This window comes from Silene latifolia, chromosome 8, assembly GCF_048544455.1.
Source record: "Silene latifolia isolate original U9 population chromosome 8, ASM4854445v1, whole genome shotgun sequence".
Classification (NCBI taxonomy): Eukaryota; Viridiplantae; Streptophyta; class Magnoliopsida; order Caryophyllales; family Caryophyllaceae; genus Silene; species Silene latifolia.
Window position 1 is genome coordinate 111,807,989 of NC_133533.1, and position 26,112 is coordinate 111,834,100.

At 34.6% G+C, this 26,112-nt stretch overlaps 1 pseudogene; it reads right to left on the minus strand.

Annotated features, from left to right (window-relative positions):
- Positions 1-362: 362 nt before the first annotated feature.
- Positions 363-24,788, minus strand: LOC141595765 (leucine-rich repeat extensin-like protein 6; annotated as a pseudogene).
- Positions 24,789-26,112: the final 1,324 nt, after the last annotated feature.

A 26,112-nucleotide genomic window follows, 5' to 3' on the forward strand; every position in this document is an offset into this window, starting at 1 on the left:
TGTATTGGGGTTTTAAACCTGAAAAGAGCTAAATCATTCTGATTTTTGTGTGCTTAAGCAACACTTAATACTTACAATCAATTTAGGCTACTTAATTTATTAATGAATCAAATTATCTAAGGTACCCACCTTAGGTCAATTCCTTCACTATAAATAAGGAGTCTTAGACATAATTTATTCCCAAGACTTTTAAAAGCATTCATTGTAAAACACTTTGCAAATCTTTTCAGCATTTAAAGCTTTGTTTTTCAATCATTTGCAAAACCCTTTTCTGTTTTCAAAAGTCTTCATTTGTTTTTTAAAGCTATAATATCTCCAAGTAACAGTCTGGGAAGACGGGTTCCCTACGACTCGATATTCACCTACATCCTCGTCTTCCGACCGTTCTTCTGACGGATCCTTCTCCTCTCAACATGCCGTAAACTACCGGTTAACTCCCGTGACCTCGCCTCCTCCGAATCACCACTAGCGACGTGACCGGGATTAGGCATCATAACCATGTCAGGCGATTCTCTAAGTGGCGGTGGCCGCGACTGCAAACAACGCAAACGACGCTGGGAAGACGTGAGGATCCGGCCAAAGGTATGGTCGGGGCCAGACCGTTTAGGTAACGGCGTTGGGGGTAACAAAATGTTCTTTCCTCTATCATTTCAATCTCCCATATGCATTAAACAAATAAAAAATGTTACAAAATACCCGTCAATCCGTCATCGATTAAAAAAATAAAAAACCCCCAAATAAAAGCAATAAACACAGTTAAAAAAAAATTGAACGGACCATGAACGAAAAGTTGATGCTCAACAATCAACCATCGCACAAAATTTGAATATCAACGTTTGACCGTGGCCAAAAGTTGAAGATAAACGTTTGACCATGACCTTGATATTCAACTTTGCACTGTGGTCCAAACGTTGAACATCAACATTTAGGTGAAACGTTGAATATTAACGTTTGTTCCATGGTTAAACGTTGATGTTCAACGTTTGGCCATGGCTTCTTTCCCTTCCTTAAATTCGACAACCACACGCAACAACCAACCAAATCGACACAAAAACCACCCTATTTCGCCAACAACACCACCCCAATTCTAAACAACAATGAAATCGACAACATACAAACTAATTAAAAGAAATTTAACAAGAAAAGACACAACCTAATTAAAACTAATTCGATTAAAATTATACAACCTAAAACATAACTAATTACAACTATAATTCAATTAAATAATGAAATTGGTATAATCGATTAATAACAACAATAAGATAAACAAACAATTATAAACAGCTTAATTTCAATGTTTAACCTTTGATTACTAACCTAATTTAAAAAAAAAAACAAATTGTGACTAACCTCCTTATGGTCGATGGCGGCTGGTGGTGTTGTGGGTTGTGTTATTTTTTGGGTTTTTTTTTAAATTAGAGAGGAATATGGTTAGTTAGTGATAAAGTGAGGGTAAAGTCGTCTTTTAGAATGAAAAAATCGTCGATAGTTACTAAAAAGATTGTCGATGTTCGGTAAAAAACAGCCTGGAGTAAGCCTGACCGTTGGGTCGGGCTATTTGATCACGTCTAGATTTTGATCATATTTGTACCAATGCTGACTTAAAAGCCCAGAGAAACATATACAAGTAACTACATGAGAGATCCCCAACTCTACATCTGTAACCCTAAATTATAAATTAAGTCCCGCCGGCTGGTGTAGATATCAAAAAGAGACACAAAGATGTTTCAGAGGTTCGTGGTGCGGTCAGATTCAAAAGAGGGACGACCATGGAAGAAGATGGATTTTCACCTGGTAGATCTCAAGGAAGAGACAATGGGTGTGTTTGGATATGGAAAGGGAGGGGAGGGGGAAGGAGGGAAGAGACAGGAAGGTAAGGGAAGAGGAGGGCAAATGGGTTGTGGTTGTTTGTGTTAGAATACATTAATCTCATTAATTTACATATTCATATATGTTCAAATTTATTTAGTCATAAAATAAATGGAAGATCTTATGCATGCAAACTAAAGCAAGATAAAAGAAGAAATCATCAATCTTATATTGAGGTTTCGGAAATTAGGGCACCAACAAGATCTCCCTCTTGTTAGTTCTTGAGCTTTCCTAATAATGGATGAACAAAAGGTCCAAAATAGAACCTCTCCCAAAAGTAAATACCCAAGGAAAAACCCCTAATAACTAATATTATTTTGTACTAGAAATAATACAAGTCTTACTTAAAATTTGACACAAAATAAATTTTGTTCTCTCTTGTGATTTTCGGCCAAGAGAGGAAAGATTTATGAGGATTTTTTTTTCTCTAAGTTTTCACAAGGTTAGAGAGAATTAATATTCCTTACACTAGAAATATATTGTGAAGTAGTGAATGAAAAATTAGAGGAAAAACCCTTTATATTTCCCTTTTGAAAACCGGTGGGGAGGGTGAGGTGAGCCAATGCATGGTGCTCATTTTCTTCCTAAGAAAATAGACTTGCATGGCTACAAATAGGTATGTCATCATTTTGTTTTCCACTTAGAAAATAATTAACACAATTTGAACCTTATACTCCCTCCATTTTCGGCACATATGACATAAAATGGAAGGTCCATTTTATTTTGTCATTTGTCAATTGTAACATATGTGACATGTTACTTGACTTATGAAATTGTAATGTATTTTTAACATATTAAAAATCAACATACTCATAAAATATGTCATTTACAAAAATCGACTAGTAATTCGTAATTACTTGTACCAAAACGGTTTATCAAATTTATCAATTACAACGTCTTGTATTTATAATAAATTATTCATTCAATTTCAATTTCAATTTGTTTCATAAACAAAATTTTTATCTAAGTAATAAAATAATTCGATTACTTAGACCGTATCTAATTTAATCGAATTATAATAAGACACGTTAATCTCACTCACAAATCATCCGTCAATTTTAAGCAATTTAATTAACTCGTATCGGCATACGATTAATTAAGTAATCAATTAAGGGTATTTCCCTATAGGTATGACCTAAGGGGATCAACTGATCACCACCGTCGCACGACAGTAATGTCAAACTCTAGTCAGCCAATCATTACCGATATGTGTGGACCATTGATCAAAATATTACATCCCACATGTATTCTTAAAATGAGATTTAAACATGTGATCATCATGATCGACAGTTGTGATCGCATTATTGTCGGAGGACACATATTCCAACAATCTCCCACTTGTCCTCGACAAGTGTGCGTCACCAATTCTCTTGTCCTATTACTATCTCCCACTCAATGCAAGGTGTCTTTCAGGTCGTACTTGCAAGTGATCACATCGAGAGTGGTTTCCTCGATCTGGAGAATAACTGATTGACCGGAATTATCTACCATAGATACCTTCCGAGCGTGGCCACGCATTTCCAGTTCATTACTCCTCGAGTGGCCCTGAGATATTATTATAACCCTGACAAGGGGTGGACAATTCCTATCGCACTTATTCCCTTCGACTAGCCACGGTCATCATAACCCAAAATATGCCCATTTGACCCCATTTACGAAGGTCGTAGTAACATAAATCAAAGTTAATCTGAAACTGTGCCACCTTAGGCGAACAGTCTTTAGTCAAAAGAATCGACTCATTAGAATACTAAAGTAGCTCTCGTCACGACCAGGCTATATAAATTTGCCAGAACTCTATAAGCGGTCATTAGCCCGACAAAGTGTTCCTAACAGTCTGCCTATGTGATCGACTAGTCATCTCACATGACTCCATGACACTTGAACTTTCCATCAATCGTATCATACTCTAGTCACTTCGAGACGTCACCTCATGTAAGTGACTATGGGAGAATACAATGCTAATCCGTGTTCACTTTAACGGGGTTCAAGTGTCTCTACAACCCATTTGGATGTAACAAAGTACAAGGTGAGTTAATAATAACTCAAACGACAAATGTCGACATCACATTCGGGTAGTCAATACCATATTACAGCCTTATGATGTATATTGTAAGTGTGTAAACACCAGTTACTCGAAACATGTGTTTAACATACCATGTGTCCATGTGTTCAAACTCTTGAATTGCATTTTCCTTTATTTTCATGTTTGTCTCACATAGCATGAATCTTACCAAGTACATATCTAGTTTCCCAAACTAGGTACAGGTTCTTTACTTTGAGAGAACTTTCTTGTTGTTTATCACATAACAAACGAATTATGGTGGACGATATAACTTGCACTGGTCAAGTGTTCTTTCAACTCATAATGTACTAGGTATATGTTTTGTAGGATCTTGCAACAATTGTCAAGATGATTAGCCTAGCACTTCTCATAAGTCCTAGCAAATTTTTGAAAATACTAGTTTTGAGTAACTTCTTACTATAACCAAGTATCTTTTCAAACTTCTTATTTCTCTTTTTAGCTTAAATAGCTTAGGATTTTCATAAATCCTTACGCGTTTTCGAACTTCAATATGTGCAACTTCTTGTCACATAATAGAGTGTTCTGTCAAACACAAGAATAGCTCATTAGTTCTTCTCGAGAATTCATGACGATTCTTCTATGGCTTACCAATGACTCATCATGCTCTTAAGCATATGATTCATTATTGGACATGTCCATGATTATTCTAATGGCGGAAACATTAGTAATCTTTTAATCATGTGATCAACCATTCTTAGGTTCAATGAATGACCATGACTACTTATGGTAATTCCATTTTCATCGATATGAATAACCTACGTTTCTCGTTGATCTGATGTGCATATCTCAATGCCTATACAATCATCCCATGATGTGATTGGATTCATCGTAGTCCATTTTCATCCAGAATTGAAAAAACTCAAATACTTATGTAACACCCCCATACTCCAAGTGCCTTACCAGGACCACTTAAGGCATGGAAGTGCTACCATCTCGGTTACCCGAGGCAATGATAATCAAATGACAATAACGAAACATAATTTCAATAACAATATAGTTTAAAGTGATTACATGATCAAAACCAAAACTGTTAAACTGAAATACAAGATTCTCAGACGGTCTACTGCTAAAACTATCAAAGCTATAAAACACCGTCGACACAAATGAAGACTTCTAACGCCACGTGATGACTCATCCCAGCTATCCCATACGCGTCATATCATACCTGCTCAATAACTGCTCACCACCCCCGAATGGATCACCACAGTTTTTAAAACATTTAAACTGGGTCAGTACTAATCACACCATTTACATAACTCAACAAACAACACACAACACAGCTCAATCGTCACAGATACACTCCGAACTCCATCACCAACTCCACAATACTGACTACACACTAAAGTGTGTAGCCTTGCCAGAGTACCCATCGCAAAAGGTTACTCCTCGCCGCCAGTGGGGGACCGCAGCCGTTCCTACCTAAGCCCCGCTCATCTCCATCGAGCGATAAACCCAAATCCATTAATGTGCACATCCCTTCTGTGACGGGTTCCACAGAAGGCGAATAATGGGCGTGAAGCCACTCCCGCAAGTGACTCCACTCAGCCAGGGACGCACCCCAAAGAACACAGACAGATACAATCAACCACAACTACTATCAACAATCAAAATCAACAACCGTCACAATACTCGTATGATAATATTCAACAATCACCAAAACACAACCAACACATCATGTGACTAATACTGAGTACGGAAGCCCTACCTGGAATGCAATACAATTAGACGGCCTCAACAGCTATTATCAAAACTCCTCTTCTACGAATCCTCCTCCTAACATATGATCATACAATTACTAACAATCATAAAAGACAACAAAATCCCCAAACCCCCAAATTAGGGTTTAAACAAACTTAATAAAATACTATAAAATTGGTGTTGGAACTGGTGTCCTCCACAAATTAGTGTGATAACATTTGTAAATCTCTTACAGGTTCACAAGGGTATACTTTGTATATTTAATCAGTTGATTAACGTTTACCTAATAACGGTTGGCTTGCTAGAAAGTTTGACGTTATTATCATACAGATGGCGGTGATCAACTGGTCCCTAAAGGTCACACCTATAGGACGTATTTGAGAAATGTGGTTATAGAAATATAATTACATTGATGCCCAAAATGACTAAAAAGTTAGTCAATGTGTTGATGAGATAATTATTTAATGAAAATTAAATAATATTAAGATTAGACGAATTAACTGTCAATTCGTAAATTAAATATAAAAAGTTATATTTAATTAAATATATATAAGGTTAGTTTGAAAGAATTAATCTGTTAATTCATGGTTAAATATAATCAGTTGTATTTAATAATCAACAAGTTGAATGTGTCATAGTGGTAATAGTGAGGGTACACATACCAAGAGGTCACGGGTTCGATCCTCACTAGATGACAATTTAACACACTTTATATATTTTTGGAAAGACCAAAAATAAAGAAAATTCTATTCTTTATTTCGGTCTAAGTTGGCCGAAATTAGGAGATGTAAATCTTTCCTAATTGATTTCGGATTTCGGTCTATATAAGAGAAAATGGGAGAATTATTTCTAACCAAATTCTTTTTCTGACCTTGCCTCATCTTTCTCATCACAAGAACACAAAGACACTAAAATTTACATAAAAATTTTAGATTGATTTCTAGCATAATCAAAGGGTATATCTTAGATCGTCTTGGGTGCAACTAATAGGTGAATATCAATTTTGATATTGTTCTTAGGCCAATTTTGCAAGGACCCGAGGTTAATTCTAAATCCTTTTACTTATGCTTATGTATTTTATTTTATGACCATAGATCATCTTTATTATATCGTTATAATCCTTCATGTTAAAGGGAAGTATACAGATTATTTCCCACAAGTGGTATCAGAGCCTTTGGCTACGATTTTAATTTTGATGATTTTCATAAAATTTGTATGTAAACGATAAGATTTTCGAGAAGAAAAAAATTTAGGGTTTCGATTTTTGGATCAAAATTTTTTTATGCCGTTTGGTTGTGCCGTTTTTTTTCCCGTTTGATGATAGTTCTTCCATTCTATTTTTCATATTATAGTTTATAATCAGTTAAAATTATCATATGAAGAATTGGTAGTTTTTGATTTCATGCAGATTAAGTTAAAATCAAATGGAATCGTCATGTTTATGATTAAAAGATTGTTTTTGCTATATAAATTTTGGCATATAAATTAATCATGTTTATTATTTCATATGCTAATCATGTTCTAATTGCAAAGGTAAACAATTGATCATCAAATCTTGTTTTAGGGCAATTCTTGCCGCAAGTTTTAATTTTGACGGCTGTTTTATTTATTTTTGCCGTTGTTTTTTTTTTCGTTCGGTACTGTTCACGTGAACAGTGTTCTAAAAAAAAAAAAAAAATCTGTTTTTAGGTATTTTTGATTTACCGAATCAGAAAAAGATTAGGAAAGTTTTTCTTGTTTTTCCTATTTACCTAATTTGAATAGGAAAAAGTTTTTTTTAAAACTTTTCAGCCGTGCAGCTGAAACTTATAAAAAAAAAAAAAAAATTTCGTTTTTTTGCCGTGACCAATTTAAAAAAAAAAAATATATTGGATTTTGTTTTTTATTTTTTATTTTGGCCAATTAGTTATTGTGAATCGGTTCACAATTTAATGATACCGAGCTATTTTAAAGCAGTTTAAAATTTTTGACGGATAGAATTCATATTACAAGTTTAATATGGATTATGTTTGAAATTAATGTGATTAAATTGCGGAATTGTCACTTAATTCAATTTAAATAGGTGGTTTGGATAAATTAATCAACATAATTTATGTATTGTATTATGTATGTTTAATTTATTTTAGTTGATGCTTTTATTTTTGTTGAATGAATCGAATGAATGAATTTTATTTACGTATTTATTTTTGCAATCAGTTGTATAATGTAATACTTAGTGTGGCCTTAGTCAATTATGTTTTCGTAATGAAGGAAACATAATTTTTATGTAATTATGAGATCTCGAATCTCCTTTATTTAGTTTTGGGTTTTTGAAATTAGAATGTAATTAATAGGTCAATTATGTAATTTTATTTATTAGTTATTTATTGTAATTTCAAAGAAGACTAATGATGAAGATTCAAGCTCACTCCCGCTACATGGATCAAGATGGAACATCAAGACAAGCTTCTCGGGTCCAAGGATGGATTCCAAACTTGTATTTTTGTTCATTTTGATAGGATAGGCCACACTAGGACTTTTACTGTTTTATTTTACGTTTTTCATTTTATTGCTTTTCATTCACATGCTAGTAATTGCATCATATTCCGCCTAAAACCAAACCACCAACTACTAAAATGCATGAAAATTGACTCATATAGGTTGTATGTTAGTTTTCATGGACATGCAGATGTCACAGTCTTTAAGTCATCACCTTAGTTTAAATCATTCTCGCATGCTAGATATTAGTTCACTTAAAATGAATTAAAAAGTTGATGGGATCTTCCTCTAAAACGGAAATTGAGATTAGTCTTTATAAGGGCAAACATCTATGAATCCCTTCTTCGTCGGTAGGCCTAATATGACCCCTTCTACGTTGGGTAAGTAGTTGTGTTGACTTAGTTTATCTCAACATCATAGTCCGAAGAGTTTCTCGTGATTATGATGGACTATAGATAGAATTTACAGAAATTTATCGACCAAGAATTCTAACGGTAGAATTAGCTAAAAGGTTAGCTTATCAATTTACAGATACTTGAGTCTTGGAGTCATTTATATAATTCTTGAGGGAGGTCAATTGTATAAATGTTTTTGAGTCTTCGCGTTATGACATAAGTTCATTAGACTTAAAATTAAAACGATGCATGCTTATTATTTTATTCTTCTTTCGCAGTGTAGAACACGCTTATTATCAATAATACTGTTACAACAAATGGCTGGAAATAACGCAATCCCAATGCCTAGTGCCACACTAGATCGTTCGTCCTGGCTAAAAATGTTTATGGACCAAATGAATCAGTCCACTCGACTGAAGAATGATGGGTCAAATTTTGCGGACTGGGAGGCGGCACTACGGAATGCTGCCACTGCTGATGGTAAGCTCAAGTATTTAACTGAGCCAATACCGGTCAACCCAGGCCCAAATGCAGGAGCCGACGAGTCATTCGAGTATAGTGACTTCGTTATGGAAGCGGGTGCGATAAAGAACGTACTCATCTTTGCAATGGAAACCAATTTGCAGAGACGCTTCATTGCCCAAGGTGCAAACAAGATTTTCACCACGCTCACTAACGAGTTCTCAAAGGCACCGAGAATCGTTACATATGAGCATACCTGTCGCTTCTTTGATGCGAAACTCCAGAAGGGCCAACCGGTTAGCCCACACATTCTTCACATGATTGAGAATGTCGAGAAGTCGAGTCACCGAATTGTAAAATCGGTGAGAGCATTGTCATTGACCGAATGCTTCATTCTCTTCACGATGGTTTTGCCCTTTTCAGGGCGAACTACTACATGAATGACTTGAAAAAGAGTCCTCATGAGCTACACTCCCTTCTCGTACAGACCGATAAGGATATGAAATTGAGTGGGAGCATAAAGCAGGATGTTCTCACGATTCACAACAAGAGTAAAGGTAAGGGCAAGGCTCATGGCGACCTAGCTGTAGGTAAGCCAAAGTTTAAGAAGCCAGGAAACGGTAAGAGTGCGTCTGGTGAGACTAGTGGCTCACAGGGCAAGACAAAGAGCAAGGGCGGTGACATAGAATGCCACCATTGTCACAAGACTGGACATTGGAGGAGGAACTGTCCCGTCTACCTTGAGGACATCAAGGCAGGCCGCGTCGTTCCTGTTGGTATGTCATCTTATATTCATATGATTGAGATTAACCATGCAAGTTTCGGAACTTGGGTACTAGATACTGGTTGTGGTTCTCATCTGTGTAATAATTTGCAGGGCCTAAAGAACATCATACCTCTCGAAAAAGGTGATGTGGACCTGCGAGTCGGGAATGGAGCACGAGTTGCTGCTGCCTCGAAGGGAACATATGTAATCCAACTCCCTAGTGGTTTTGAGTTATCTTTAAATAACTGTTACTATGTACCCAGTTTATCTAAGAATATTTTTTCTGTTTCCGTACTTGCTAAAGACGGTTTTGCATTTTCAATAAAGGATAATAGTTGTATTTTCTCTTTTAATGAAATGATTTATGGCAAAGCAGTTTCCATGAATGGAATTTATATCTTAGATCAAACCACTGAAATATTACACATGAATAATAAGAAACAAAAGGTTGGTGACAAAGATCAAACCTATCTATGGCATTGTCGAATGGGACACATAAATGAGAAACGCGTAAAGAAACTCGTCGATAATGGGACTATTCCCTCATTCGGATTTTCTACATATGGTACGTGTGAATCATGTCTCATTGGCAAGATGACTCGAATTTCCTTCAAAGGTGTTGGAATGCGCGCTAGTGACCTATTAGGACTCATACATACGGACGTGTGTGGACCTATGTCAATTACCGCTAGAGATGGCTATAGATATTTTATCACTTTCACGGACGATTTGACTAGATACTGATATGTCTACTTAATGAAGCATAAAAGTGAGTTCTTTGAGAAAATCAAGGAATACCAGAACAGGGTGCAGAACCAACTGGGTAGAAAGATTAAAGCCCTTCGTTCAGATCGGGGTGGCGAGTATCTTTCAAATGAGTTTGATCAACACCTCAAAGACTGTGGAATTGCTCTACAGTTAACTCCACCTGGAACACCTCAATTGAATGGTGTGTCCGAACGGAGAAATCGAACCTTACTTGATATGGTTCGATCCATGATGAGTCACACTGTAGTGCCTGATTCATTATGGGGTTATGCTCTTTTGTCAGCTGCTCTTATACTTAACCGAAGTCCGTCTAAAGTCATCGACAAGACTCCATATGAAATGTGGAAGGGAACGGTACCTAACTTGTCCTTTATTCGGGTTTGGGGCTGCGAGGCTTATGTCAAGTGGAGACACGAGGATAAGCTCGGCCCGCGATCTGTCAAGACATACTTTATAGGTTATCCAAAAGGAACATTTGGTCATTACTTCTATTCGCCTACCGAACATCGAGTATTTGTTGCGGCTAGTGCGACGTTCTTAGAGAAAGAATTTCTCGAGAACAAGTCGAGTAATAGAACCTTCGAGCTGTCGGAGATTCCAGAACCAACAACCGAGGAACAGATGGAGGAAGCTGTACCTCCAACTGATGATACGGTAAATATTCCTGAGGAACCTAGGAGGTCGGGTAGAGACTCTCATCCTCCTGACAGATACATTGGTATGATCGAGGAGAATGACGTTTTACTTCTAGAAAGTAATGAACCCGCAGCCTATAAAGGTGCTATGGCCTGTTCCGACTCAAAGCTATGGCTTGAAGCCATGCAATCCGAGATGGACTCCATGTATGAGAATAACGTATGGGATCTAGTTGATTTACCTAATAAGGTAAAACCTCTACAAAGGCAAATGGCTTTACAAAATAAAGCATTCTCAGAGACGCGCAACCCAGATATCTATAAGGCACGACTTGTGGCAAAAGGTTTCACTCAAGTGCAAGGATTGCATTATGATGAGATTTTTGCACCTGTAGTCATGCTACGTTCCATTTGGATAATCTTAGCGATTGTCGCATTTCATGATTATGAGATTTGGCAAATGGATGTGAAAACCGCCTTCTTAAACGGTTATTTGGAGGAAGAGTTGTACATGGTGCAACCCGAAGGTTTCATAGATCCTAAACATCCTAAGAAAGTATGCAAGCTTAAGCGTTCCATTTATGGACTTAAGCAAGCTTCTCGGAGTTGGAATCATCGTTTCGACCAAGTGATAAAAGAGTATGGTTTCACTCGATCGGTCGAAGAACCATGCTTATATATCAAGTCGAGTGGGAGCAAGATTGTATTCTTGATATTGTATGTCGATGACATACTCTTGATTGGGAATGACATTCCTCTCCTATATTCGGTTAAAGGATGGTTGAAGAACCATTTCCAGATGAAAGATCTGGATGAGGCACAGCGCATTTTGGGAATCCGTATCTACCGAGATAAATCACGACGGACGTTATCACTTAGTCAGGAGTCTTATTTGGATAAGGTTCTTGAGAGGTTCAGCATGACCAACTCCAAGAAGGGGAACCTTCCAATGACGTGTGGGATGCAGTTGAGCAAGTCTCAGTCACCCACGACGCCTGAAGGGGTTGAACGCATGAATCGTGTTCCTTATGCATCAGCTATAGGATCAATCATGTATGTCATGATATGCACACGTCTAGACGTGGCATGCATTGAGTATGACGAGTCGGTACCAAAAGAATCCAGGTACCTACGGAGGACTAAGGATTGGGTATTGACTTATGGAGGAGATACTAAGCTATGCGCAACCGGTTACGCAGATGCTAGCTTCCAAACGGATCTCGATCCGGTTCGTCTTCACTCTTAGTGTGTTGTAGCGATTCTACTACTTTGAATCGTTGAATTATGATAAGCATGTAGGGCATGTTAATTCCATGGGAATTAAACATGTTCCAAAGTTGTAGTACTTGATTATGGATTTGATAGATTATCTTTTTCATATACTATTTATAACTTAATCGTTTTATATATAATATTTTGTTTTTCATGTGGATTGTACTGACAACATTGAACGCCACAAAGTGAACTGAATTACATTATATTTGTTTTGTCCGTAATCGCCAATGTGAGATGATAACTCCGGCTATTATATTGTGCAGTCGATTGATGGTGGGTTCAACGAGCCATAAGTCAAACGGTTGACTGATCGATCACAGATACGAGATTATGATGATACCTCGTAGGACAACTTTTTGTGACAACGTAATGGAGTCCTAAATGTTTTATAACATTCGGTGCCAGGTCGTGGATAGGACATCCATTGTGTTCCTAGAGTCGATTCTTTTGACTATCGATTTTTCTTGAGATTAAGGCGCTTTTGGGTGACTTTGGTTTCTTTCTCACGGTGTCACCGTGAATCGGGGCTAAGTAGATTTTTTCTGGGTCATTTCATACTGTGCTTACGTCTGTAGGATTCGAGTTGAGGAAAATATCCAACCCTTATCATGTATAGTTATTTCTCGGGGCCACTCGAGGAGTTGTAATTGAAATGCATGGCCATGCTCGAATGTTGATTCGTTTATCAGTTAAGTTACTCTCTAGTCGGGGAAACCACTCTTGATACAGATCACTTGTAAAATACGACCTTTGTGAATTCGGATTTGCAAATTGTTTTACATTGAGTGGGAGAAATTTTAAAGGATATGAGAATCGGTTATCGCACATACACTTGTGAGGACAAGTGGGAGTTTGTTGGAGCTGGTGTCCTCCACAAATTAGTGTGATAACATTTGTAAATCTCTTACAGGTTCACAAGGGTATACTTTGTATATTTAATCAGTTGATTAACGTTTACCTAATAACGGTTGGCTTGCTAGAAAGTTTGACGTTATTATCATACAGATGGCGGTGATCAACTGGTCCCTAAAGGTCACACCTATAGGACGTATTTGAGAAATGTGGTTATAGAAATATAATTACATTGATGCCCAAAATGACTAAAAAGTTAGTCAATGTGTTGATGAGATAATTATTTAATGAAAATTAAATAATATTAAGATTAGACGAATTAACTGTCAATTCGTAAATTAAATATAAAAAGTTATATTTAATTAAATATATATAAGGTTAGTTTGAAAGAATTAATCTGTTAATTCATGGTTAAATATAATCAGTTGTATTTAATAATCAACAAGTTGAATGTGTCATAGTGGTAATAGTGAGGGTACACATACCAAGAGGTCACGGGTTCGATCCTCACTAGATGACAATTTAACACACTTTATATATTTTTGGAAAGACCAAAAATAAAGAAAATTCTATTCTTTATTTCGGTCTAAGTTGGCCGAAATTAGGAGATGTAAATCTTTCCTAATTGATTTCGGATTTCGGTCTATATAAGAGAAAAGGGGAGAATTATTTCTAACCAAATTCTTTTTCTGACCTTGCCTCATCTTTCTCATCACAAGAACACAAAGACACTAAAATTTACATAAAAATTTTAGATTGATTTCTAGCATAATCAAAGGGTATATCTTAGATCGTCTTGGGTGCAACTAATAGGTGAATATCAATTTTGATATTGTTCTTTGGCCAATTTTGCAAGGACCCGAGGTTAATTCTAAATCCTTTTACTTATGCTTATGTATTTTATTTTATGACCATAGATCATCTTTATTATATCGTTATAATCCTTCATGTTAAAGGGAAGTATACAGATTATTTCCCACAATTGGTACGTAGATCTTACCCTCGACGCAAGGATCACAAAAATGTAAAGGATGATGAATTCCGACCTCTCAAGCTCCGGGATTTGTCAATAATGCGAAAGATGCGAAGTACGTAGGTTGAAATCTCTTTTGAAGTAATTAGGTTTGATAAAAGTGTTTAGTGTTGATGACGGAAAGCTTTATATACCTATTCGCATTATTAACAAAACCCGACAAAACATTACCCGTAAACCGAGCTACTCGATCGAGCAGCTAACGTACTCGATCGAGTGCCGCTTACTCGATCGAGTGCCCAGGCTACTCGATCGAGTACCCTACAGGCAGAACACTGTTTTAAAAACCAAAACACCCTTACTCGACAGAGTAAGGCCCACTCGATAGAGTACCCAGAGACTCATAAAACCGTAGTATTACAACTTCTTTGTGAAAGATAGTACTAGCTCGTCATTCTCAATGAGTAATGAGTTATAAATTTTACAAGATGATGGCTCCCACTAAATTTCATGTCTTCACATGATAATTTCAAACTCCCACTCAATTCCACATGTTTCGTAGCTGACTACTCAATCGAAACATTTCAAGAATTGAAATACATTTTGCTTTGCCAAGTTATTAAGATTAAAACCATATATGTTCCCAACATATCTTTTCAAAATACCTATTTTGAAAAGGTTTCAATCTTAAACTTATGGAAAGAGATTTTAATCTCTAACTCATTCATTTTTTTATAATGATGCGTAGCAATGTCATTATTTAAAAGTGAAATCCCATTTAATACACGTCCTTCTCAAAATACCCTTTTCGGAAGGAGGTTTAACCATTTCATTTTCATAATGAGGTTAAGTAATGACACTAGCGTGGTTAACAATTAACTTAGCTTTTGTAGATATCGGCATATCTTTCTTTGCAACTTTTAATCATAAATCTCATTTATATTCAAGGATGCAACTTTGTTTCATTTAGGCTCTTAAGTAAATATCAAAATGGAAACTCTTATTTATATGTAGGTCATAGACTAGCCAAATCTCTTGTTGGGACTTTTCTTTACTCATTTTCTTATCTTCTTTAGTCATTTTCTATCAAAACTTTCTTTTGGTCTCCTCGTGTAGTTATCTTAAGAACATATTCTTTTGATTACTTTACTTGGTCTCTTTTGTCATGTAGATCTCATCTATTCGAGACCATAGATCTCATCTATTTATGTATACTATCTATTTAGGTATACATACCATTCTTTCTTTCGTAGATCTCATACAAATTATCCTTTGTATTCTTTGTGTCTTCATTTTTCTCCCACTCTATCTTTAGAATAAATACACTAGATATTCAAAGATAGCTTATGAGACACAAGTAATGATTTTGAAGTAGAAGGAGGATTATCTCATAGATTGACTAATAGATTTTAGATTTGATGAGTGTACTTGTTAATCGACATTCCTTTAGAAGAGTTCATCAACTCAACATCACTTTATAATTGATCATACACAAGCCTCAAGCTTGTGGACATATAATGAATCCCATCATTATAATTGTCTATTGGATCACTTTAAGTAGATGATCATATGTTTCTATGTGCAAGCATATAAAGACGAATTTTTAGAACAAACAAATACGATAAAAGGGGTGACTTGGGTTGCAAGCCAAGTCACCATAATCCAAAATACAACCATTGTTTAAAAGGATCACACATTTCCATGTCGAACACGGAAATCAAAATAGTTCTAAAATTCTTAACATTAAAATAAAGACAATAATAAAAGCCAAGCTTCATTGGTAGCTACTCCTAGCTCCTTCATGATTTCTCAAGCTTGCTTCTCTTTTCCCTTGTCTTTGCTTGGAGGAGGCCCTATTTACAATAAAAAGGGGATACATTATCACAACTTTGTATCAAAATACCATAGTTGAATTAGAAACATAAAAGAAAGGATAGTCATTTACCTACTGGAGTGATCTTTCCAGCTTTGATGTCACCAAGATACTTGGAACAATTCCTCTTCCAATGTCCAACACCATTACAATAATGGCATTTATCAAGAGGACCCTTCTTGGTTTTGGAAGTGCTAGCTTCAAAAGTCTTAGCCTTGGTGGACATGGGAGCTTGCCTCTTACCCTTTTTCCCATTCTTCTTGAACTTCCCCTTGCTCTTAGTGCTTATATTAAGCACATCCTTAGATGGGTTAACATTTAGCCTCATGTCTCTTTCGGCTTGCACAAGTAACTTGTGCAACTCTTCAAGAGACACGTCCTTGTCTTGCATATTGAAATTCACCCGGAATTGTACATATGCTTTGACTTGGATAAGGAGTGAAGAATCCTATCAACAATGAGCTCTTTGGGGATTTCAACCTTTTGAATTTTCAATGTCTCGACTAGCTCCAACAATTTGAGCACATGAGGGCTAACCTTTTGGCCCTCCTTGAAATCGAGATCAAAGAATGCCGAGGCCGCCTCATATTGGACGATCCTTGGTGCTTGTGAGAACATTGTCACAAGTTTGGAATAGATTTCATAAGCGGTGCCCATTTTAAAGGCTCTCCTTTGGAGATCCGCCTCCATTGCAAAAATCAACACATTTTTCATAGCGGCGGACTCTTTGTGGTAAGTCTCATATGCTTCCCTAGTGGCGGCACTCGACCTAGCATTAGGTTCGGGTGGAGAGGCCTCAATGAGGTAACGAAGCTTGTCGTCACCTTGGGCGGCTAATTTAAGTTGGGCATCCCAATCGGAGAAATTTGACCCATTCTTTTCAAGTTTACAACGATCCATGAAGGATCGGAGCCATGAAACATTAGTGAGAGTGGTGGCGTTGGTGTTTGGTGCGGCCATTGTAATGAGAAATAAAATTCGTCTACAAAACAAAATAGAAGGAATAAAACACTTGTCGTTTTCAAAATAATAATACTCGTAAATATTAATTTAAACAAGTTTTATTGCATTTATCTAGTGACCTCTACCCAACTTGATAAATGATTCCAAGACCCAAATTCATATTAACTTGAGCACGGTGTAGCCGATTCATCCCTTATCAATATAACTCGGTGGATTAACTCTTTAATCAATTCTACTTTTAGAACTCTTGGTCGATAAAATTACATTAATATTTATCTTTAGCCCAAAACACATCCGGCAAGGGTCGAGAATACTTTTGTTGAGTTCAACCCAAATTTCGAATAAATGTGTCCATGATCCAAATCCACATCAACTTGGGCACGGTGTAGCCGATTCATCCCTTATCAACATGAATTCGGTGGATAGACATTTATCACCCACTTCCCCTACATAACAAGGTTTGTACCCCGGTGTGGCCGAGCGCACTCCCTCACGAAATAGGTTTTCATGGTTTCTACTTTTTGGTAAGGCTAAGTCTCAATTGTTTATTTTAGCGAGAGGTCATGTCAATTTATTATCTATCACGTTTTAAGTGAACTAAAGCGGTGAACTACGATAATTGTAATTGACACGGTCGATAAACTCGATTAAAATGCATGTTTAGTTATGGCGATTTAGTGATGCATGCAACATATAAATAAAATGCAAAACATAAAAATAAAATCCTAGTATGACCTTCCTAAAATAGTAAATCTAATAAACTATTACAAATTCGGAAACCAACTCCTTTGGTCCCTTGAACTTCGGTCTTGGCACGCATTTCAAGGCAACACTTTCTTTGATGGATCGCCTTCTCGAATGGCACCGTCTTCAAGGAACTCCGGAATAATTAAATTACAAAATGAATTACATAATTTCCTATTATACATTTGTAATTCAAATAAAAAAATAAAAATAAATCTATTAAATTACAAAAAGATGATGCGAGATCACAATAATTACAACCGAATCGATATTCCCATACATTTCGGGTAATACCAATTAAAACTAAGGCCATACTAAGTAAAATTACATAATTCAAAAATTACATAAAATTAAAATATGACAATCATAAATAAAATGCAGCATTATAATATGTATGAACATGCTAGATTTTATGCTAAATCGCCTTTAAAGAGCCAATATCGTATATTTATCGGTTTTTACGGATTTGCGTGATTTAACTTGTTAAAATCACAATAATTACATAAATTCATATTTATGTACAAGTTAATTACCCTAACCATCTTAGGACTCAAAATTAGTCTCCACTAACATTTTGACAATAATTAACCTTGATTTCTTAATATTGTTCATAAATGGACCCAAAAATACAAGATTATGCTATAAACTTCAAATTAAATTATAAAAATTTCAAATAATTTCGAAATTTGAAATTTAAACTCATGAACATTCTGGAAAAAATACCATGACACTCATAATGTTCAAAACTTAGGTTAAAAATTTCGAAAATTTATCGAGAAAAACAATATTGCGGTTTATCGTTTTTAACAATTATGACCATAAAAATATGAGAAAAATTATTTTCATCAACTTTTCACTTTTAGATCTGAAATATATGATAAAATGCAACATATGACGTTTTTCCTTTAGTCGTGAAGTATGTTTTAGCATTATTACTAATTATAGTCACTATTTATGTGAGTTTTTCATCAAAAATTCATAAATCATGCATAAAGACTTCATTATAGCCAAATATTTTACACACATCTTGTAAAATTGCATTCGACAACATACTAAATTTCCATGACCAGATTCGAAATATAACTCATATTAACCTATTTACCCATTTAAATACGATTTTAACTTGAAAAATCCATATTTCGAGCAAAACAACTCATTTTATCATGAACATTTACAGGTCATCAGTAGATAATATATGAGAAAATATATCCAAAAACCACTAAAAAATTCGAAGTTTAGCTATTTTTCGTCCGAAAATGACATTTTTATCATAAAAATCACATTTTAATGCCAATATTATATAAAATGAACAATAAAATCCATAAATAAACCAAAATGTTCTAAAAATGACTTAGGAACAGAAACTTTTAACATGCAAGGTTATTTTTAGGTTTATCTTCATAAATCCAAATTAATTAGTTTTGTATGTTAATCTTATAACTCGGAAAAACTATAAACCGATTTGCATGCAAACAACCTAAGGCTCTGATACCACTTGTTAGAATACATTAATCTCATTAATTTACATATTCATATATGTTCAAATTTATTTAGTCATAAAATAAATGGAAGATCTTATGCATGCAAACTAAAGCAAGATAAAAGAAGAAATCATCAATCTTACATTGAGGTTTCGGAAATTAGGGCACCAACAAGATCTCCCTCTTGTTAGTTCTTGAGCTTTCCTAATAATGGATGAACAAAAGGTCCAAAATAGAACCTCTCCCAAAAGTAAATACCCAAGGAAAAACCCCTAATAACTAATATTATTTTGTACTAGAAATAATACAAGTCTTACTTAAAATTTGACACAAAATAAATTTTGTTCTCTCTTGTGATTTTCGGCCAAGAGAGGAAAGATTTATGAGGATTTTTTTTTTCTCTAAGTTTTCACAAGGTTAGAGAGAATTAATATTTCTTACACTAGAAATATATTGTGAAGTAGTGAATGAAAAATTAGAGGAAAAACCCTCTATATTTCCCTTTTGAAAACCGGTGGGGAGGGTGAGGTGAGCCAATGCATGGTGCTCATTTTCTTCCCAAGAAAATAGACTTGCATGGCTACAAATAAGTATGTCATCATTTTGTTTTCCACTTAGAAAATAATTAACACAATTTGAACCTTATACTCCCTCCATTTTCGGCACATATGACATAAAATGGAAGGTCCATTTTATTTTGTCATTTGTCAATTGTAACATATGTGACATGTTACTTGACTTATGAAATTGTAATGTATTTTTAAAATATTAAAAATCAACATACTCATAAAATATGTCATTTACAAAAATCGACTAGTAATTCGTAATTACTTGTACCAAAACGGTTTATCAAATTTATAAATTACAACGTCCTGTATTTATAATAAATTATTCATTCAATTTCAATTTGTTTCATAAACAAAAATTTTATCTAAGTAATAAAATAATTCGATTACTTAGACCGTATCTAATTTAATCGAATTATAATAAGACACGTTAATCTCACTCACAAATCATCCGTCAATTTTAAGCAATTTAATTAACTCGTATCGACATACGATTAATTAAGTAATCAATTAAGGGTATTTCCCTATAGGTATGACCTAAGGGGATCAACTGATCACCACCGTCGCACGACAGTAATGTCAAACTCTAGTCAGCCAATCATTACCGATATGTGTGGACCAGTTGATTGTAAAATATTACATCCCACATGTATTCTTAAAATGAGATTTAAACATGTGATCATCATGATCGACAGTTGTGATCGCATTATTGTCGGAGGACACATATTCCAGCAGTTTGGATACAATTTCCTCCCAAATTTTGCCTATTGTGGAGAGATTTTAATTTGCCTTCTAGGAGGGAAAATGCTGTAGGAGAAAAAGTACTCTCTAAGATATGGGTAAAAGAGTTGGTTGGGGTTTGGTGATAGGAGAGAGGAATGAATAAAATAATAGAAAAAGTTTCCAAAATAAGAAAGGGGAAGAAAACCCGAATAATCCGTTTAAGGAAATAGGGAAGAAAATAGTGAATAAGACTATAAGAGGGAGTATCCTATTATGGAGATAATGATATAAACTCTTAAGAACTCTCTAAGATAATATTTGAGAGACTCAAAAGATTTTGGATCGAAATCTAAGTTCAAAGGATGTCTTCTATTTATAATCATAGGTTCACCCCACCTTTTGATAATCTTTTGATATGGACAATTTTATTATTTATACGTTCAATACTTCAATGTGAGATATATAACATACTAATGGGTGTCTGGTTGGCTAGTTTGTAATGGAATTGAATGGATTAAATCTATCCGAGTGTTTGGCTGGGTGATATTGGAGGAGTTAGATACTTAATAGATTCTAACTCCATCTCAACCCCTTGGAAACTCACACCCACCTTCTCCCCTTCAATAAAATTCATTCATTCTCCTTACTTATTTAAATATAACCAAATAAGATGGAATCGAGTTGGAATCTCATACATCTATGATATCATACTCCGCTCCATTCCATTCCTTCATTTCGAACCAAACGACCTTTAAGAAGTATATCATCTTTAATATATGCAAATAATATGAAATCTATACTCCAATAATAATATTTTTTTTACCATGAATCTAATTATTTTATTTTCATAATTTTTTTTAACCATCTTATGGTAATTTTATGATGCAGAACAATTTTACTATTTATACATTATATATTAACAACACCTAAATTATTAATGTGGGACAAATAACATCTAAGAAGTAAGAAGTACACCATTTTTTTCGCACCTAGTTCGACATCCAACCCGACTAATATTATACTATGTTCATACGTTTTTTTTTCTTTTTTTTTTATCATAATTAAAATAGGATTATTTCATAGGAATAATCCATCGTATAGGTGACCTGCATAAATTACTCCATCCTATGAGTAATTATAATTTAATCCCTCCTATCCCACCCCCTTCCTGTTACCAAACTCACTCAATTTTTTGACCTGTTGTATCAGGTAACCTTTTCTTCCCTTTTATTTAACCCTCAAATTTATCCCTTTCATCCTTTTTTTCCGTAAAAAACACACCTCCACCACTATCCACACCGCCATACTCACCAGTCACCACCCCTACATCATAATAAGCACCCTTACTGTCACACACAACCCACCGTAAAAACCTTCTTCACTATCGCTCACCACCTCAGCCTCCCATAACACCTTCAACACCATTACCGCTCACCACCAGTATCGTCATCCTCTGTCTAATTTTCAGCGGATAACATTTAATTTTAAAGAATGAACCATACAATAAGATCAAATATACATTTAATTAACAATCAAAGACCATTTTCTACCCACAAAGCAAAAATTCCACCATTCAAATACCAACTTTTCTATGTATCTTCTTAGTCGTGCCTTACCTGCGTCGCCGTCCAATTATAGTAGTTTTTGTCGTCAAATAGCACTGGTGGTGGGGATGTTGTTGTGTGCTTATTTCCTCATCTCAAATCATAAGCAATCATAGCATATTTCATTGAATTAATTTTCAGTGCTAGAGTAATCATATCAAACTTCATCAAAACAAAGTAACTCCCAAAATCAACTAACAATAATGTCGTTAATGCCAAGCTTCATTAGAAACCGCCGAAACAACTACATCTTCGATCCATTTTCCCTGGAAAAGTAATACTCACGGAGGTTATAAATTCGACGGTTGTTTCTATGGCGGCGGCAGCGTTGGGTGGTGTTAGGATGGGATTGGGAGAGATAATGATTGATCGAAAATGAGGAATTGGGTGGTGATCGGAACTGAGGAATTGAGTTTGTTGGGTGGGATAAAGAGGAAGTGAGCCGAGAGAAGTAGGACACGGAAGTGAGAGAGAGAGTTTTTTTTGTTAATTTTAGAATTTAATATTTTTTTATCAGTTTTAGATTTTTTATTTTTAAGTGTGACCTTATGAGCAGGTAGCCGGTTACTTTAGACTGCTATGGGAAGGTGCGTTGTATAGGACAGATTTAATTGGAATAACTGATAGGATGGAGTAATTTATGCAGGCCACCTATAGGATGGATTATTCCTATGAAATAATCCATTAAAATATGTGCAAATGATAAGAAATCTATATTCTAATGATAGCATTTTTTTATCATTAATCTAATTAAATAATTTTCATTATTTTTTTAACGATACTTTTGCAAATGAAATGTAAAAGTTTTTATATAAAAATTATAAACATCACTGAATATGATATAGAAAATACATATTATAATAATTAAAACATCATCCTCATAATTTTTTATATCATATTATAGAGATAATGATACAAATCTTAATTCTTACGAACTCTCTAAGACAATACTTGAGAGACTTAAAAAGATTTTGGGTTAATATTTGAGTTTTAAGGATGTCTTCTATTTACGGGATGTAGCAAATTACTCTCATAACTTATGAATTATGTGTAAATCAGCCCCATAAATTTCAATTGTACCAACGTCAAGTTCTTCCAATCTTATCTTTATTAATTCAGAAGACAATGCTGAATGGAGAATGCGCCACGTCATTTGTACAACTTTTTTTTTTTTTGGAAATTCAGGTTATGGTGGGTCCCGTTGGTGTGCAAAGAATTTATTTTTCAAATCGTTTGCCAATACAACCATGCGACAATTTTCGTCTTAAAAAAAATTTATGAAATAATTACATACAATCGGAATAAATGAAATTAATAGCATATAATCGGAATGAATTACAAATTGGAATAAATGAATAAATTACATATAATCGGAATGAATTACATAATTAATAATAAAATTACATAATTAATAATAAAATTACATAATTACGAGAATAAATTACATTTAATTACGGGAATGAATTACATATAATGAGAATATATTACAGAAATTAATGAAATTAATTATTACAAACAATGTGAATAAATTAAATAACTTAAATAATTTTTAAAACTAGATAGTACGATGTTGTTGAGCGCTTAGTGTGAGATCTATGTGCCGAATATGGTAAAACTCTTACTGATGTTAATCCGTCTGTAATTGGAAATGAACATTCACCCGGTAGTTGTGATTTTAACGCATCCCATTTACGTGGAGAATGTTCATTTCCAGTTAGATCACTGATCTACATTAAACATGTAGATCATTGATATAGAACTATTAGATAATTACAATAGAATTGTAAAAATAAAATATTCATCAAAAAACATTCATACCGTCCTAAATACAAACCCGTGCAATTTTGCACGGGTTTAAAACTAGTAGTTTCATATTTCCAATACTTTCAGGTAGTGTATCCGTAAGATCGTTAAAACTTACGTCCAAAACGGTTGCTTTTGACAATTTCCCTATATCTTTGGGGCTTGGGCAAACACGCACCCTGTTAATCCACAATTTGTGAGAATAACTTCGTCCAATGTTTTCCTCATTCTCGAAATTTTTGGCGGAAAACAACGATTAAGATTGTTATTTCCCATTACCATTACGGATACATGGGAATTTCCGACACTTCCGGGAGAATAAGACGTGAAATTATTGTTATTTAGAAATAAGGCATCGAGTTTTAACTTGAAAACTTCGGGTGGAATTGCACCATCAAAATGGTTAAATCGAACGTCGAGGAATTTGATGGAAGTGAGGTTGAATAACACAGAAGGAAACTCCCCACAAAACTTGTTATTACTTATATCAAGTTCAAATAAAAGTTTTAGTTTAGTAAAAGTGTGGGGTATAGGCCCTAAAAAGTGGTTCGAGTTCAGATGAAGTAAGGCTAAGTCAGTTAACAACGAGCCGACTTCCTCAGGGAAGGCTAAGTCAGTTAACAACGAGCCGACTTCCTCAGGGATTGTGCCCGAGAGGGAGGCGAGGTTAAGGTCAATACCTGCCATGGTGATGACGGTCGGGTCGTCGAGCGAGGGTGCACAATAAACTCCTTTGTAGGAGCACACGTCGTAGCCTACCCAATTGCGCGCTTCCATTTTGGTGTACTACTTGTAGTGCTTCTGCTAAACCAATCATGATACCTTTGATGTCCATTGGCTGAAGTTGCTTATCTGCATGCTTAATATTTACGCAAGTAAATAAATATTAACTAGTTTCGTGGCCCGTGAATTTCACGAAATGTTTAGTGTGATGTTTTTAATGTTTCTAGTAATTGAGACTTTATAAAATATCAAATCATATAGTAAGATTACCTCATGAATAATTCATGATAGATCGTGTACTAAAAATACGGGCATTGACATGTTAACATAAAGATCAAAGTCGATAAATTAAATAGTGCTATTTTTGCAAAGGTAAAATGATGAAAAAAAAATCAACAAATACCAAAATAAAAAATACATTTGAAAAAAAAAACTAAAAAACTATTACTTATTCACGTTGATGTCGTCAATCTTACACTTAGTTTTTATATATAGTTAAGCAATCCTAATATTTTACTTCTACATATAGTCTTTTTCTCCAATGAATCGTCCATATAAAAAAGTAACTCAGTAATTAGTGCGAATTAACCAACAAAACAGTGGAATTTGTTTTATACAATATTATCGTTATTAACTTAAACTTCCTCTTAAATAGAGAAAGAAAGAGGGAATAAGAATAAAGTCTTAGAGATATAAGTAGGTTAACCTTTGAATAGGTCAACACCATAAATCTTGGTAGACCCTAAATGAGAACAAAACAAATACATACGATGAAGTTGACTAATGGAAGTTGCACTAAAAAAGAAATAAATTAGTTAATAATCTAAAACCTTAATACATTTACCTTAATTGGAATAGAATCATAGGAAGATTAGTGACACATTTAGTTCTACTAACAACAGGGATGAGAAAAATTTTGATTTATAAATTTTGCCTTCCAACAAAAATATATATACAATTGAAGATGCGTTTATGACTTTTGAGCATCATTTTTTCACCATTATCAAATTTAATATACGTATAAATATGAATCAAGGTTCATGACTTTTGAGTTTTGAGCATCATTTTTTTCATTATTATGAAATTTAATATAAATATAAATAAGGAGTAAGGAGAAATGGAATGTATAAGGTTTGCTTGATTACTAATAATTATAATTTTTTTTTTACAAAATCTACTTTATACAAGAGTGGTTTACAATATTATCGTATGTAATTAAATATGACATATAGATTATGGTAGATAGTTTGGCTTGCCTTTTAATTAGATTTATAGATTATAGATTTTTTATTTAAATTATAGAGTTATAGATTTTTCTCGGTATTATGAAGTCTAATATAGACATAAATACGGTGTAAGGTGAAATGGAACGTGAAAG